Genomic DNA, 14,582 nt, shown 5'->3' with positions numbered 1-14,582 from the left:
ATCCTTCCATTAAAATATACACTCAATACTATCTGGCATTTAACAGATACTCAATAAGATATGGTGAATTTTATTAATTCTTTAAGAGTGTGGAGTATAACCCAAATCTAAGCACTCCACAGAAAAACTTGCTATTAACCTGGATTCCTAGAATATGATAAAAAAAACTCATCCAATTCAGAAGACTCAATTCCTTGATTTCCTCAGCAGTAGTGCTTACCACCATCACCTACTTCAGCTTCTCCTTCCAGGTACACAGCTGTTGCCTTAGCAACAAATCACCATACATTTCAAAATGTAAATGCCTGCATTGCTTTCTCTAACCTTTTTGTCTTTCCTTTCCATCTCTCCCACCCTCTTATTACCATTCATATCTTTGGCAGCCCACTTTTTTTTTTTCACTTTTTTTTTAAATGGCAGCACTGAGGTTTATTGGGATGTGTCTTAGCACAGGTGCTAGGGCTTGCCCATGGTCATCTTGAGATTAAAAGCCCAGGATGCCAATTCTTGAGCATGACACTAGGCATTTGACAGCCAAGTATATATTGTATATCATCTCATTGTCTGGCATCTTCACATGTCAAAAAGTCATGGTCAGATACAGCATCTTCTTCATCTGGAACCTGATCATGAACTTTAACTAACTGACTTTTGCCATTATGTTCTCATAGTGGTCAGCAGGGAAGGGAACTTGCCAGCCTTACCCAGGGCTGGAACCAGGATTCATGGGATTTGCTTGATCAGAGACTCAGAGGTCAATAAGGTATCATAATTCTTAGCCAGTTTCTTGGCCGCCTTCTTGTTTTTGTTGAGTTTTCTCAGAGCCTCAATATCCACATGAGGGATGTACACAGCCTTGGGCTTGTCATAGCAATGATGGTCCTCCAGGACACACATGAAGAACATGGGACAGGGAGTAGACTTAAGCCTAATGATACCTGAGAAGTATTTGTCCTTCCGTGGACCATAGTTCTTCAAGCTGATCTGCAGATCCATGGTCTCCGAAAACATCCACCATTTGTGCTGGTTGCATTGCAGGACTTCCCGTGCTGCTTTGTAGACGGTATCATGAGAGACTTTGCTGTTCATGGTCCCTAGAGCTGCAGTAAATGGAAAAGAGCAGCAGACACTTTTCTTCTATACTCTAATAGACCTTCCAGCTGTCACTTCATGCCACAAAGTCCTTGACTTCAACAACAAAGTTCTTCCTTTGGTCCTCTTGTCTTTCTACTACATATACCTTCCCTGGACAATTTAATCACCAAGCACTTTAAATATTACCTTAAAATAGTGATCTACAAATTCATGTAAGAAATGCTGACCTCTTTCTAGAGTATTTCCAATTAATTATTAAACATCAAGACTGAAGCTAAAACAGGAGTATTTTAAGAACTATCCTGTAGTTTATTTTTAATTCATTCATCCTAGAGTATGAGGAAGATAGCAAATAATACTCCTATTTCCCATTCAAGTTCAAATGCATTGAAAAACACAAGAGACAAACAAATGATGTTTGACTAATACTATAACCAAGGCTTAGAGAGATACCCACTTCCCTAAATATAGGACTATTTTCTGGAAGATAACTCTCATAAAATTCATGGCATGGAGAATCAGAGAAGAATTGGGGCTTTTCATAAGGATCTGGATACCAGAGAGAGCGAGAGTGGGAGCGAGATTGAGAGAGAGAGAGAGAGAAGGAAGTCAGTCACACATGTTCAATTTCTTCTCAAAACCTCACTAATCAAACAAGCCAATCCTTTTTCCATAGGAAAAGTGAATAAGAAGACCAAATTTTATACTAACAGAAGCTTCTTCACAATGAAAACTATGGCAAGGGAAAGGACATATAGCAAGCTTCAACCCTGTGCCTGTTTGAAACTGTTGTGTACCACAGAAAAGCCATGTTCTTTAATCCTGATTTAATATTGTAAGGTGGGATCTTTTTTATTAAGTTGTTTCCATGGAGATGTGCCCACCCAGTTGTGGGTGGGGCCTTTTGATTAGGTGGTTTCCATGGAGCTGTATCTCTGCTCATTCAAGGTGGGTCTTCATCCACTTACTGGGGCCCTTTAAGAGGGAACCATTTTGGAAAAAGCTTCAGAGCTGACATAGGCAGAGTCGTTTGGAGATGGAGAAAAAAGTGCTCCCAGGGAAGCCATTTGAAATGAGAAGTCAGGAAAGAATGCCAGCAGATCTCACCATGTGCCTTCCCAGCTGATAGGGAAACCTCGAATGCCATCGGCCATTTCTTGAGTCAATAATCTCTCTCTGGATGCCTTAGTTTGGACATTTTTATGGCCTTAGAACTGTAGACCTGTAACTTAATAAATTCCACTTATAAAAGTAAATATTGCATTTCCAACAGCATTAACAAACTAAACACCCTCCAAATTCACCATCTAAAATGTCTTTTAATCAATTTTTTTGTGAGAAGCATTGATATATCATTTACATCTCAGGGCAAAACATTCTGGAAAATCTTGAAATTCTGAAGGAAAAACAGGGACTACCAATAACTGGGTATTAATTGATTGTCTGGAGGAACAGACTAAAACTTGTTCGTTTCGAATTGAAAATTTGAAGCCTGCAGAGTTCAATCAGTAAGAGGAATTATTTTAGCTTTTTGCTTTTCCTCATATTTGCTCCTCTTTAATAATGTTGTGGAGGGGGGTGCAAGGATGGTTCAGTGGTAGAATTCTTGCCTGCCATGGGGGAGACCTGGGTTCCAATCCTGGTTTGTGCAGCTCCCCACGCCCCTCCACCCCTCAAAATTCAACAAACGGTGCTGCAATAATGGGATAGTCACATGGAAAAAGAATGAAATGTGACTCCCACTATACAGCATACAAAAAAATGATGTTGTGGAACAAAATGGTTACCATTAGCCTATAAAGCTTAATAATTAATAACACAGTAAAGCAAAATAGAAAATAAAGCATGAAAAGCACATTGACATTATACCTTTCATGATAACCCATTTCCACACAGGCTACACAGCAGCAAGGATAATTTTTCTCCAACATCACTTTTATTGCATTTTCTCTTTTTAAAACTTGCTTGCTTGGCATTTGTCAGCTGTCCTTTCCTTGGCCCCTCTCTCCTCCAGCCTCATTTCTCTTTATTTCCTGTTGCATTCCCTCAACTGCAGCAGAAATCAGCTATCACTGCCCCTTGGAAGATCTCCAACCAAGTTGTACGTAGTCTTGCTTTGTGATATTTTCCCTCAACCGAACCACTCTTGCCAAGAAAACCCATCCCTCCCTCTATCATTTCTTAATGAATACTGCTTAAAACTGCCTAATCCAGAAAGCATGCCCTGTACTTTATAGCCATGTAAGAATTAATAACACCAATCACCTTAACAGCTACATTATACAATCACTGGTTTTATAGATTCTCTTGTACTTTCCTCACCAAACAAGATAATATCCTGTAAACGTCTATTATGCTTCCTATATCTAGCTATATAATCAGTCTTCTTTCCTGTTATTGCTCAGGATCTCATCCAACCTAATTGCCAATCTCTCCTTTCCCCTTTCTCCTCTTCACCTTTCTAAAGAAGAATCATTACGGGAATCAGTTCCTTCCAAAGTAGACTCTAAGCTCTTTGATGGTAGGGATTAATATCTATTCTTTCCTACCATATAATCAATCCAACATTGCTGCCTTACACATAAGTGCTCAAGGAGGGAAAACAAGCTCAGAATTGCATCTCACTTCTCATTCATGACACTGGAAGGTAGAAGATGAAGGAATAACATCAACAGAGTGTTGCGAATAAAAGGTTTAAAACTTGTATATGCAACCTGTGTTGGTAAAAGAAATATCTTTTGTCGATAAATATTTGCTAGGTGAACTAACAAACAATCCTTAGGGCTCATTATCAAATCATTTTCACTGTAAAAATTACCTAGTGCATAACTCCTGGTGGTGAGCAGTTGGTCTCCCTTTACCTGCCTCCTCATCACATACTCTTTAATGTCATACTTCTTATAACAAGAGACCTGCCCAATTCTCTTTTCCTATCTTTCGGCCATGGTGACATTCCCAGAGATTCAATCCACTTCTTGACTTGTCCCTGCCTTTAACCTTAGAGATATGATTGCCAGGCTTCTACCCTTTGACTGGTGATCACGTTGGTAGTATTTAACAGCTTCAGTAATTGAATATTACCAGATACACATTCCCCATTGCAGCAGTCTATGTGCAGCATTTATTTATCAAATATATTTTTGACATAAATATATTGCTAGACATTGAGGCAAGTAATTAAGAGTGAATCACAGAAATTCAGTTCCTGCTCCCAAAAAGTAGACATTCAAATGGAAGGAGATAAAGAATAAACAAATGATTAAATAAATAAGCAAGTTTCTTGTCGAGAAACAAATATTTAGAAAGGAAAGCAAGCTCAGATATGCATCTGACTTCTGACAACATAGGAAGGTAGAAGATGAAGGAACAACATCAACAGAGCATAGAAAATAAAAGTATTCGAAACATAGTAATGCAACCAAGATGTCACTGACCTGTGCTGGTAAAGGAAAAATCTTTTTAGATTAGCAAAAATTGACAGACTATATAATAATGTAATTTAATGAGGGTCGTAAAAATTACTCTATGAAAATAAGTGGTAAATGAGAATATAGTTCTCAAGGTGGGGGAAATGAAAAGAACAGGAACAGTGATGAGAAATAAACCAAGGAAGATAAACTGGGCATGTGTAACATAAATTCTGCCCCCGTGTTCTTGAAAATACTTACATAGTTCTTGAATATGGATACTTATCTACTAATGATCTCAGCAGACCCTAATTATTATCTGTAGAATGAAAGAGGGAAAAAGAATTCCAAAATGGGAGAGCAGGAAATTTGGGACATTTAATATTTAAAATAATTTTATTTTATTGAAATGGGGAAAGCAGTAAGAGAATATGGTATTTTCACAGAGGAGAAAAAAGAGGCTGGTCAATATAAGGTGCTTATTATGCGGAGTCTGGAGGAGACACATTCGCCTAGCTTTGTGAATTTGGGCAAGTCCCCTAAACTGTCTGTTGCTTAGCCACTTTATCTATAAAATGTAGATAATAATCTTAGTGCCCAACTTTTGAGTTGTTGTGAGAATTACAGTGTATTAACACTTTTCATATTTTTGTTTAAAAATAGGTACACACAAGAATTTAAATTTGAGTACTATGAAAAAAATGTATGAAAGAATTGCAAAGAATAATAGAAGGTCAAGTTAAGGTAAATTGGGTTAAATGAAAATGGGGCAATAGACAGTGAAGTGATCAACCAGCAAATTTAGGGGAAAGAAAAAAAAGAATAATAAATAGGAGGTAAAACTGATGGGGTAAAATTATGTTAGAATAACTGTGAAAGAACTACTATTTTCACTATTAAATGGGAAATGTCAGCTTGAATTAAAGCAAAGCATACCTTATACTATTTTTAAGAAACACTCATAAAATGAAGTGATAAATGCTTAAAGTACTGTGAAAGATAAAAGATATTGGGCAAATCAAACAAAAATGAAAACAACAATTCCAATATTAATCACAAACAAAGTAGATTTTGTACTTAAAAGCATAAAAGAGGGCAGAACAGGATATTATTTAATGATGGATATCTAATACATAAGTTTCTCTAGCTGCTTTCAAGACTGTCTAGCTATAGTTGGCTTTTAACAGGTTGATGATGGTGTTCTTAGCTGTGGAATTCTTGTATTTATCCTGATTGGGGTTTATTGAACTTTTTGTTTTTCTAAGTAAATGTTTTTCACAAAATTTGTGAAGTTTTCAAACACTGAATCTTTTTTTAAACATTTTTTAAATTGCAAAATATAACATATATACAAAAAAGCAATACATTTCCAGATACATTTTAACAAGTAGTTATAGAACAGATTTAAAGTTTGGTATGGGTTACAGTTCCGCCATTTTTCATTTTTTCATCTAGGTACTCTGAGACACTAGAAGGGGGTGCCAATAATATGGGATAGGAGGATGGAACTAGCTGAAGTTCTGGAAAGGCTCGCCCCTCTCAATTTCAGGACCCATCTGGAGGTTGTAGTTTTCCAGAAAGTTATCCTATTACATAGAACCTTTGTAGAATCTTAAATAATGCCCTAGGTACTCTTTAGGCTTTTGGTTGGGGTTTGGCAAGTTATGATAAGTAGGAATGTCTACCTGAAGCTTGTGTAAGAGTGACCTTCAGAGTAGCCTGTCGACTCTATTTGAACTCTCTCAGCCACTGATAACTTATTTGCTACACTTCTTTTCCCCCTTTTTTGGTCAGAACGGAATTGTTGATCCCATGGTGCCAGGGCCAGACTCATCCCTGCCAGGAAAATTTTCACCCCCAGATGTCACATCCCATCTAGTGGGGAGGGCAATGGTTTCACTTACAGGGTTGGGCTTAGAGAGAGATAGGCCACATCTGAGCAATAAAAGAGGTCCTCCGGAGGTGACTCTTAGGCATAGTTGTAGGTAGGCTTACCTTCTCTGCTACGTACATAGGCTTCACAAGAGCAAGCCTCAAGATTGAGGGCTTGCTCTAGTGATGTGGGTGTCCCTAATGTATGACACAATATCAGGGGATTCCCTGATGGTAAAGTTTGATATTTCCATTTTTTTTCTCCAATCCCTCAAGAGACTTTGCCAATACTTTTTGATTATCTGCTTAATATACTCTGGGATATATCCAGGCATTACATTAAGCTGTAAAAGATTAAAGGCTCTTCATTCTTATTCTGGGCTCCCTGTGTTTGGATTGTTTAAATGATCTATCCAGAGAGGTTGAATTAGATTATGTGCTAGAGAAAATTTAGGTTCTTGACAAAATAAAACTTTCTTCCTTTGGTCTCAAAGAGTCAATGAAGTTCTAAAATACACACAATGTCTTCCTTAGCTCTGCTTTCTGAATTACCTTATTCATGACCTGATTGGCTTCATTCGTATCTCTAAATACCATGTTATACATATATAAAACAGCCCCTCAAAATCCAGAAATAGCAATTACCACTTCAGACTAAATGTGACTGCTATAAGAGATTACAATCTAGGCCCCAGTTTTCTTATAAGTATTTCCTAAATGAGATAATACAATATTTGCTCTTTTTTTTTGGATTATTTTGCCTCACCAAATGTCCCACAGGTCCATTCATGTCATTGCATGCCTCACAACTTCCTTCCTTTTTGCAGCAGCACAAAGTCCAATCCTATGTATACACCAATTGTAAACCAATCTACTTCTGAGTCAGTGTGTCTTTCAGGTACCTCCATCTGCTGGGACGCATGTGTAATGTCCAAAGCCAATAGTCCATCAACACTCTCATTTTAGATACATTCATTGTTCCCAAGAGAAAGATAACCAATACACACATTCTTACCAAATAGGAAACCCAAACTTCCCCCTAACTCTTGTCCCTCCTCCCATTATGTTCCCCTGGTATGCTATGCTATTGTTGATGTTTTCATGTTAAGCATATACCACAGCATGCAATAGCATTTTTTCCTCATATACTGCAAAATTATACACTCTTTGGACAAGATTCATATCTTTGCAGTAGTTCATGTAAGAACTTATTTGTAGTGCTAATCAATGGGACACATGAGTCTATATAACTCCTTTCAGTCATTTTCACCTTCAATATGATATTACTTATAGACCCACTAGTGAACCACCTTCATTTCTATTTATTTCCTTACAATTAAATTCAATCTCATTAGATAACCGTTTACCCATCTCAAGCTTCTGTGTATCCCACATATCGTATTATAAACCTCTGATTTTACCTTTACTATGGTCATAAAAGTGGAATCACACAGTATCTATCCTTTTGTGTCTAGCTTATTTCACTCAGAATTATGTCCTTAAGGCTCATCCATCTTGTCATGTGCTGCAGGACATCATTTTATCTTACTGCTGCATAATATTCCATTGTATGTCTATACCACATTTTGTTCATCCACTCATCTATTGATGGACATTTGGTTTGTTTCCATCTTTTGGTGATTGTGAATAATTCTATGAACATTGGTATACAAATATCTGATTGTGTCACTGCTTTCCTTTCTTCTTGGTATATATGAGTAGTGCTATTGCTGGGTGTAGGGCAACTCGATATTTAGTTTTCTGAGGAACTGCCAGACTATCTTCCATAGAGGCCATTATATATTTCCAGCAGCAGTGCATAAGTGTCCCAATTTCTCCACATTCTCTCTAACATTTGTAGTTTCCTGTTTGCTTAATAGCAGTCATTCTTATAGGTGTGAGGTGATACCTCACTGTAGTCTTGATTTGCATTTCCCTTACAGCTAATGAAAATAAGCATCACTTCATGTCCTTTTGAGCCATCTGTATTTGCTCTTCAGAAAAATGTCTATTCATATTTTTAGCCCACTTTATAATTGTTTTTTTGTTGTTGTTGAGTTATTAATTTTTTTTACTTTTTTATTGTATAGTATAACATATATACAAAACCAATAAATAAAAAAAGCAATAGTTTTCAAAGCACTCTTCAACAAGTAGTTACAGGAAAATCCAAGAGTTTCTTATGGGCTACCATATGATCCTCTCAGATTTTTCCTTCTAGCTGCTCCAGAATATAGGAGGGTAGAAGGCTTAAATATTTTTTTATCATCACAATTGACATTTTTTCCTTCTTTTTATGTGAAAAACAACATATATACAAAAAAGCAATATGTATATTAAAAAAAGCAATTTTTTTAATGACCTTAAAAAAAAAAGAAGGATATTTTATGTTCATAAGTTGGAAGACTACATAGGGTCAAAATGTCATTTCTACCCAAAGAAATTTACAGATTGAGTGCAATCTCAATAAAAATTCCAACAGAATTTTCTTCCTTTACAGAAATGGCAAAGCCAATCATGAAATTTATATGGAAGAGTATGTGCCCCTGATACCTCAAAGCCAACTTAAATAACAAGAACAAATTGAAAGAAACCATATTTCTTTATTTTAAATTTATTACAAAGCAACAACAATCAAAACAGCATGGTACTGGCACATGACAGACATAAAAACCAATAAAAATAAACTGAGAGTTCAGAAATAACCCCCCCAAAAAAGCAATAAATTTCAAAGCACAGCACCGCAAACAGTTGTAGGACATATTTCAGAGTTTAATGTGGCTTACAGTTCCACAATTTTAGGTTTTTACTTCTAGCTGCTCTAAGATACTGGAGATGAGAAGAGATAAAAATGTAATGATTCAGCATTCACATTCATTTGTTAAATCCTATCTTCACTGTATAACTCCACCATCACCATGGATCTTTCCATCCCTCTCTTTAGGGGTATTTGGGCTATGGCCACTCTAAATTTTTCATATTGGAATGGTTTGTCACTAATATGGGGTAGAGAGATGGAACTATCTTATGTTCTGGAGAGGGTGGGCCCTCTAGATTTCAGGGCTTATCTGAGCCAGGGACCCATTTGGAGGTTGTAGGTTTCTGGAAAGTTACTCTAGTGCATGCAACCCTTGTGGAATCTTACATATCACCCTACGTGTTCTTTAGGATTGGTTGAAATGGTCCTGATTGGGGTTTGGCAGGTCATGATAGGTAGCAAGGTCTACCTGAAGCTTGTGTAAGAGTGACCTCCAGAGTAGCCTCTAAACTCTATTTGAATCCTCTCAGCCACTGATAACTTATTTGCTACGCTTCTTTTCCCCTTTTTTGGTCAGAATGGAATTGTTGATCCCATAGTGCCAGGGCCAGACTCATCCCTGGGAGTCATCTCCCATATCACCAGGAAGACTTTCACCCCTGGATGTCATGTCCCAGGTAGGGGAAAGAGCAATGATTTCACTTACAAAGTTGGGCTTAGAGAGGGTGAAGGCACATCTGAGCAACAAAAGAGTTCCTCCAAAAAGTAACTGTTAGGCATACATATAGGTAGTCTAAGCTTCTCTGCTACCTACTTAAGCTTCACAAGAGTAAACCTCAGGATTGAGTGCATGCCTTATTGATTTGGGTGTCCCTAAAGTTTGACACAGTATCAGGGGATTCCCTGATGGTAAGGTTTAATAGCTCCCTATTCTTTCTCCCATCCCTCAAGGGACTTTGCAAATACTTTTTGATTATCTGCTTAATATACTCTAGGACGTATCCAGGCATTACAATAATCTATATGTGATTAAAGGACCTCTTTTTTATTCTGGGCTCCCTGTTTCAATTGTTCAAATGAGCCAAATAGAGGTTGAGTTAGATTATGCGTTATAGAACATTTCAGTTCCAGACCAAATAAACCTTTCTTCCTTTGGTCTCAAAGAATATGTGTGGTTCTAAAATATAGACACTGTCTTCCTTACCCCTGTGTTCTGAATTACTTTAACTCCAACCTGATTGGCTTCATTCTTATCTCTAAATATCAAGATATATATATATATAATGTATACATATTATATTGATATATATATATATCAATATATACTGATATTATGTATATTATATATCTATAATAACCTCTCAAAATCCAGAAATAATAATCCCACTCCAGACATTATGTGTCTGATCTAAAAGCTTACAATCTAGGCCTGTTTTCTTATAAGCATTTTCTAAAGGTGCCCATACCATTGTTGTTCTTTTGTTTCTGGCTTATTTTGCCTCACCAAATGTCCCACGTGTTCATTCACATCATTGCATGCCTCACGACTTTGTTCCTTTTTGTGGCAGCACAACCTTTGTTCATAAGTATACACCATCGTTCACCAATCTACTTCTCCGTCAGTGTATCCCTTCAGCCACCTGCATTCATCAGGCTCATGTATAGTGCCCAAAGTCCACAGTTCATCAACATTCTCAATTTTAGATAATTTCATTGTTCACAAGAGAAAGAGAACCAATAAACACACCCTCGCCAAATAGGAAATCTAAACCTCCTTTTAACTCTTGTCTCTTTCCCCATTATTTACCTCTGCTGTTGCTATGGTAGTGCTATATTTTCCTTTTGAACATAGTTGATAGCATGCAATAGCAGTTTTTCCCCTGTACCCTGGACCTAAACACTCTCTGTATATGAATCATATCTTTGAAGTAATTCTTGCAATAACTAATTCATATTTCTAGTGTTAATCAGTGGGACACATAGATCTATACAACCCCTTTCAATCTTGTTCATCTTCAATATGGCAATATTACTTACAGACCCACTAGAGAATCACCTTCACTCCTATCTATTCCCTTACATTGGAGTTCAACCTCATTGGCTAATGGTTCACCCATCTCTAGTTTCTATGTATCTCGAAGTCCTCTATATTCTGTATTATAAGCCTCTAATTATATCTCTACACTGGTCATAAAAGTGGAATCATACAGTATCTATCCTTTTGTGTCTGGCTTATTTCATTGATCATTATGCTCTAATGGTTCATCCATCTTGTCATGTACTTCAGGATGTCATTTCATCATACTGCTGCATAATATTCCATCATATGTCTATACCACATATTGTTCCTCCACTCGTCTGTTGATGGGCATTTGGTTTGTTTCATCTTTTGGTGATTGTGAATAATGCTGCTATGAACATTGGTGTGTAAATATCTGTTTGTGTCATTGCTTTTGGCTCTTTTAGGTATATAATTAATAGTGCCGTTGTTGGGTTTTAGGGCAACTCAATATTTAGTTTCCTAAGAAACCACCAAACAGTCTTCCATTGTGGCTGCACCATTGTACATTCCCACCAGTAGTGCATAAGTGTCCCAGTTTCTCCACATCCTCTCCAACATTTATAGTTTCCTGCTTGTTTAATAGCAGCCATTCTTATAGGTTTGAGGTGATATCTCATTTTAGTCTTATAACCAATGAAAATGAACATCTATTCATGTCCTTTTGAGCCATCTGTATTTGCTCTTCAGAAAAATGCCTATTCATATCTTTAGCCCATTTTGTAATTGGGTTGTTTGTTCCTTTGTTGTTGAGTTGTATGATTTCTTTGTATATACAGGAAATCAAACCTTTGTCCAATATGTGATTTCCAAATATTTTCTCCCATTGAGTTGGCTGGTTTTAATGTCAGAGATGTCAATCTTCCCACTTCATTCTTTTTTTTAGGATGCTTTTAGCTATTCGGAGATTCTTTCCCTTCCAGATGAATTTGGTAATTAGCTTTCCCAAGCCTTCAAAATAGGAGCATTTGCCTTCTTATCCAGGAGCAGGGAATGTCTTTCCACTTATTTAGATCTCCTTTGATTTCTTTTAGCAATGTTATGTAGTTTTCTGTGTACATGTCCTTTACGTCCCTAGCTAAATTCATTCCTAAGTACTTGATTTTTTTAGTTGCTATTTTGAATGGAAGTTTTTCCTTAATTGATTCTTAGTTAGGTCATTGCTTGTGTATAGAAACATTACTGATTTTTGCACATTAATTTTATATCCCGCCACCTTGCTGAATTTGTTTATTAGCTCAAGTAACTTTGCTGTAGATTTCTCAGGATTTTTCAAGTATAGTATCATTTCATCTGCAAACAATGAAAGTCTCATTCCTGATCTTAAGGGAAAGATTTCAGTCTCTCTCCATTGAGTATGATGCTGGCTATCAGTTTTTCATAGATTCCCTTTATCATATTGAGGTAGTTACCTTTGGTTCCTATTTTTGGACTGCTTTTCTTAGAAAAGGATGTTGAATTTTGTCAAGTGCTTTTTCAGCATCAATTAGAATGATCATATGATTTTTCTCTTTTGATTTGTTAATGTGCTGTATTACATTAATTATTTTCTTGTGTTGAACCATACTTGCATTCCTGGTATAAACCCCACTTGGTTGTGGTGTATAATTCTTTTAATGTGTTGTAAGATTGAATATGCTAACATTTCATTGAGAATTTTTGCATCTATGTTCATTAGGGAGATTGGCCTGTAGTTTTCCTTTCTTACATCATTTTTACCTGGTTTTGGTATTAAAATGCTTTTAGCTTCATAAAATGAGGTAGATAGAGTTCCTTTTTCCTCAATGCTTTGGAAAAGTTTGAGCAGGATTTATGTTAATTCTTTTTGAAATGTTTAATAAAATTCCCTCATGAAGCCATCTGGGCTTCATGGGCTTTCCTTTGTAGGAAGATTTTTGATGACTGATTGAATCTCTTTACTTGTGATTGGTTTGTTGAGATTTTCTATTTGCTCCTGAGTCAGTGTAGCTTGTTTGTGCATTTCCAGGAATTTGTCCATTTCATCTAAGTTGTCTATTTTGTTGGCATATAGTTGATCATAGTATCCTCTTATGATTTATTTTATTTCTTCAAGGTCTGTGGTTACATACCCATTCTCATTTCAGATTTTTTAAAATTTTCATCCTTTCTCTTTTTCAATTTTATTGATTTTCTCAAAGTACCAACTTTTGGTTTTATTGATTCTTTTTATTGTTCTTTTGCTCTCCCCTTCATTTACCTCTGCTTTAATCTTTGTCATTTCTCTTCCTCTATTTGCTTTGGGATTAGTTTGCTGTTCTTTCTCAAGTTCCTCCAGGTGTGCTTTTAAGTCCTCGATTTTTGCTCTTTCTTGTTTTTTAATATAGGCATTTAGGGCAATAGATGTCCCTCTCAGCACAGCCTTTGCTGCATCCCATAAGTTCTGATATATTGTATTCTCATTTTCATTCATCTCCAGATTGCTATTGATTTCTCTAGCAATTTCTTCTTTGACCCACTGGTTGTTTCAGGCTGTGTTATTTAATCTTCATCCATTTGTGAATGTTTTCTTTTTTTGGTGGTTATTGAGATCCAGCTTTATCCCACTGTGACCAGAGGAAGTGCTTTGAATAATCTCAATGTTTTTAAATTTATAAAGACCTGTTTTGTGCCCCAGCGTATGATCTATCTTGGAAAATGTTCCATGAACACTAGAGAAGAATGTACATCTTTGTGTTTTAGGGTGCACTGACCTATATATGTCTGTTAGGTTTAATTCATGTATCAAGTTATTTAACTTCTCTATTTCCTTGTTGATCTTCTGTCTGGTTGTTCTATCTATAGAGGAGAGTGGTATACTGAAGTCTCATACTATTATTGTTGAAACATCTATCACTATCTTCAGTTTTGCCAATGTCTGTCTCGTGTACTTTGGAGCTCTTTGGTTGGGAGCATAACATTTATGATTGTTTCTTCTCGGTGAATTGACACTTTAATTCATATACAGCATCCTTCTTTGTCTCTTATGATGTCCTTATATTTAAAGTCTTTTTGTCCGGTATTAGTATAGCTACTCTTGCTTTCTTTTGGTTACAACTTGTGTGGAAAATATTTTTCTATCCTTTCAGTTGCAATCTATTTGTATCCTTGTGTCTAAGATGAGTCTCTTGTAAGCAGTATATAGCTGGATTATGTTTCTTAATCCATTCTGGCAATCTGTATCTTTTAATTGGAAAGTTCAGTCCATTAACATTCAGTTATTACTGAAAATGCATTTCTTGAATCCACCATCTTATCTTTTTTATTTTATTTGTCAGACCTATATATTCTTTTCCCTCTTTCTCTCTTTATCCTTTAAATTACCCTTACTGGTACTCTTCAATTCTGTGCCTGCCTCCAGACCTCCCTCTTCTGTCTTTTTTTTCTTTCAGCT

The 14,582-nt window shown here is 36.3% G+C and overlaps 1 long non-coding RNA gene and 1 pseudogene across 1 annotated transcript in view; both read right to left on the bottom strand.

Moving 5' to 3' along the window:
* Positions 1–14,582, bottom strand: part of LOC143686482 (uncharacterized) — a 182,304-nt gene that overhangs the window by 45,528 nt on the left and 122,194 nt on the right. The gene's annotated exons all lie outside the window — the stretch shown is intronic.
* Positions 396–1,159, bottom strand: LOC143686481 (large ribosomal subunit protein uL1 pseudogene; annotated as a pseudogene).

The sequence above is a fragment of the Tamandua tetradactyla genome, chromosome 6 (genome assembly GCF_023851605.1).
Source record: "Tamandua tetradactyla isolate mTamTet1 chromosome 6, mTamTet1.pri, whole genome shotgun sequence".
NCBI classification, from domain to species: Eukaryota; Metazoa; Chordata; class Mammalia; order Pilosa; family Myrmecophagidae; genus Tamandua; species Tamandua tetradactyla.
The sequence above is the reverse complement of the archived record's forward strand: the minus strand, read 5'-3'. Positions and strand labels throughout refer to the sequence as shown.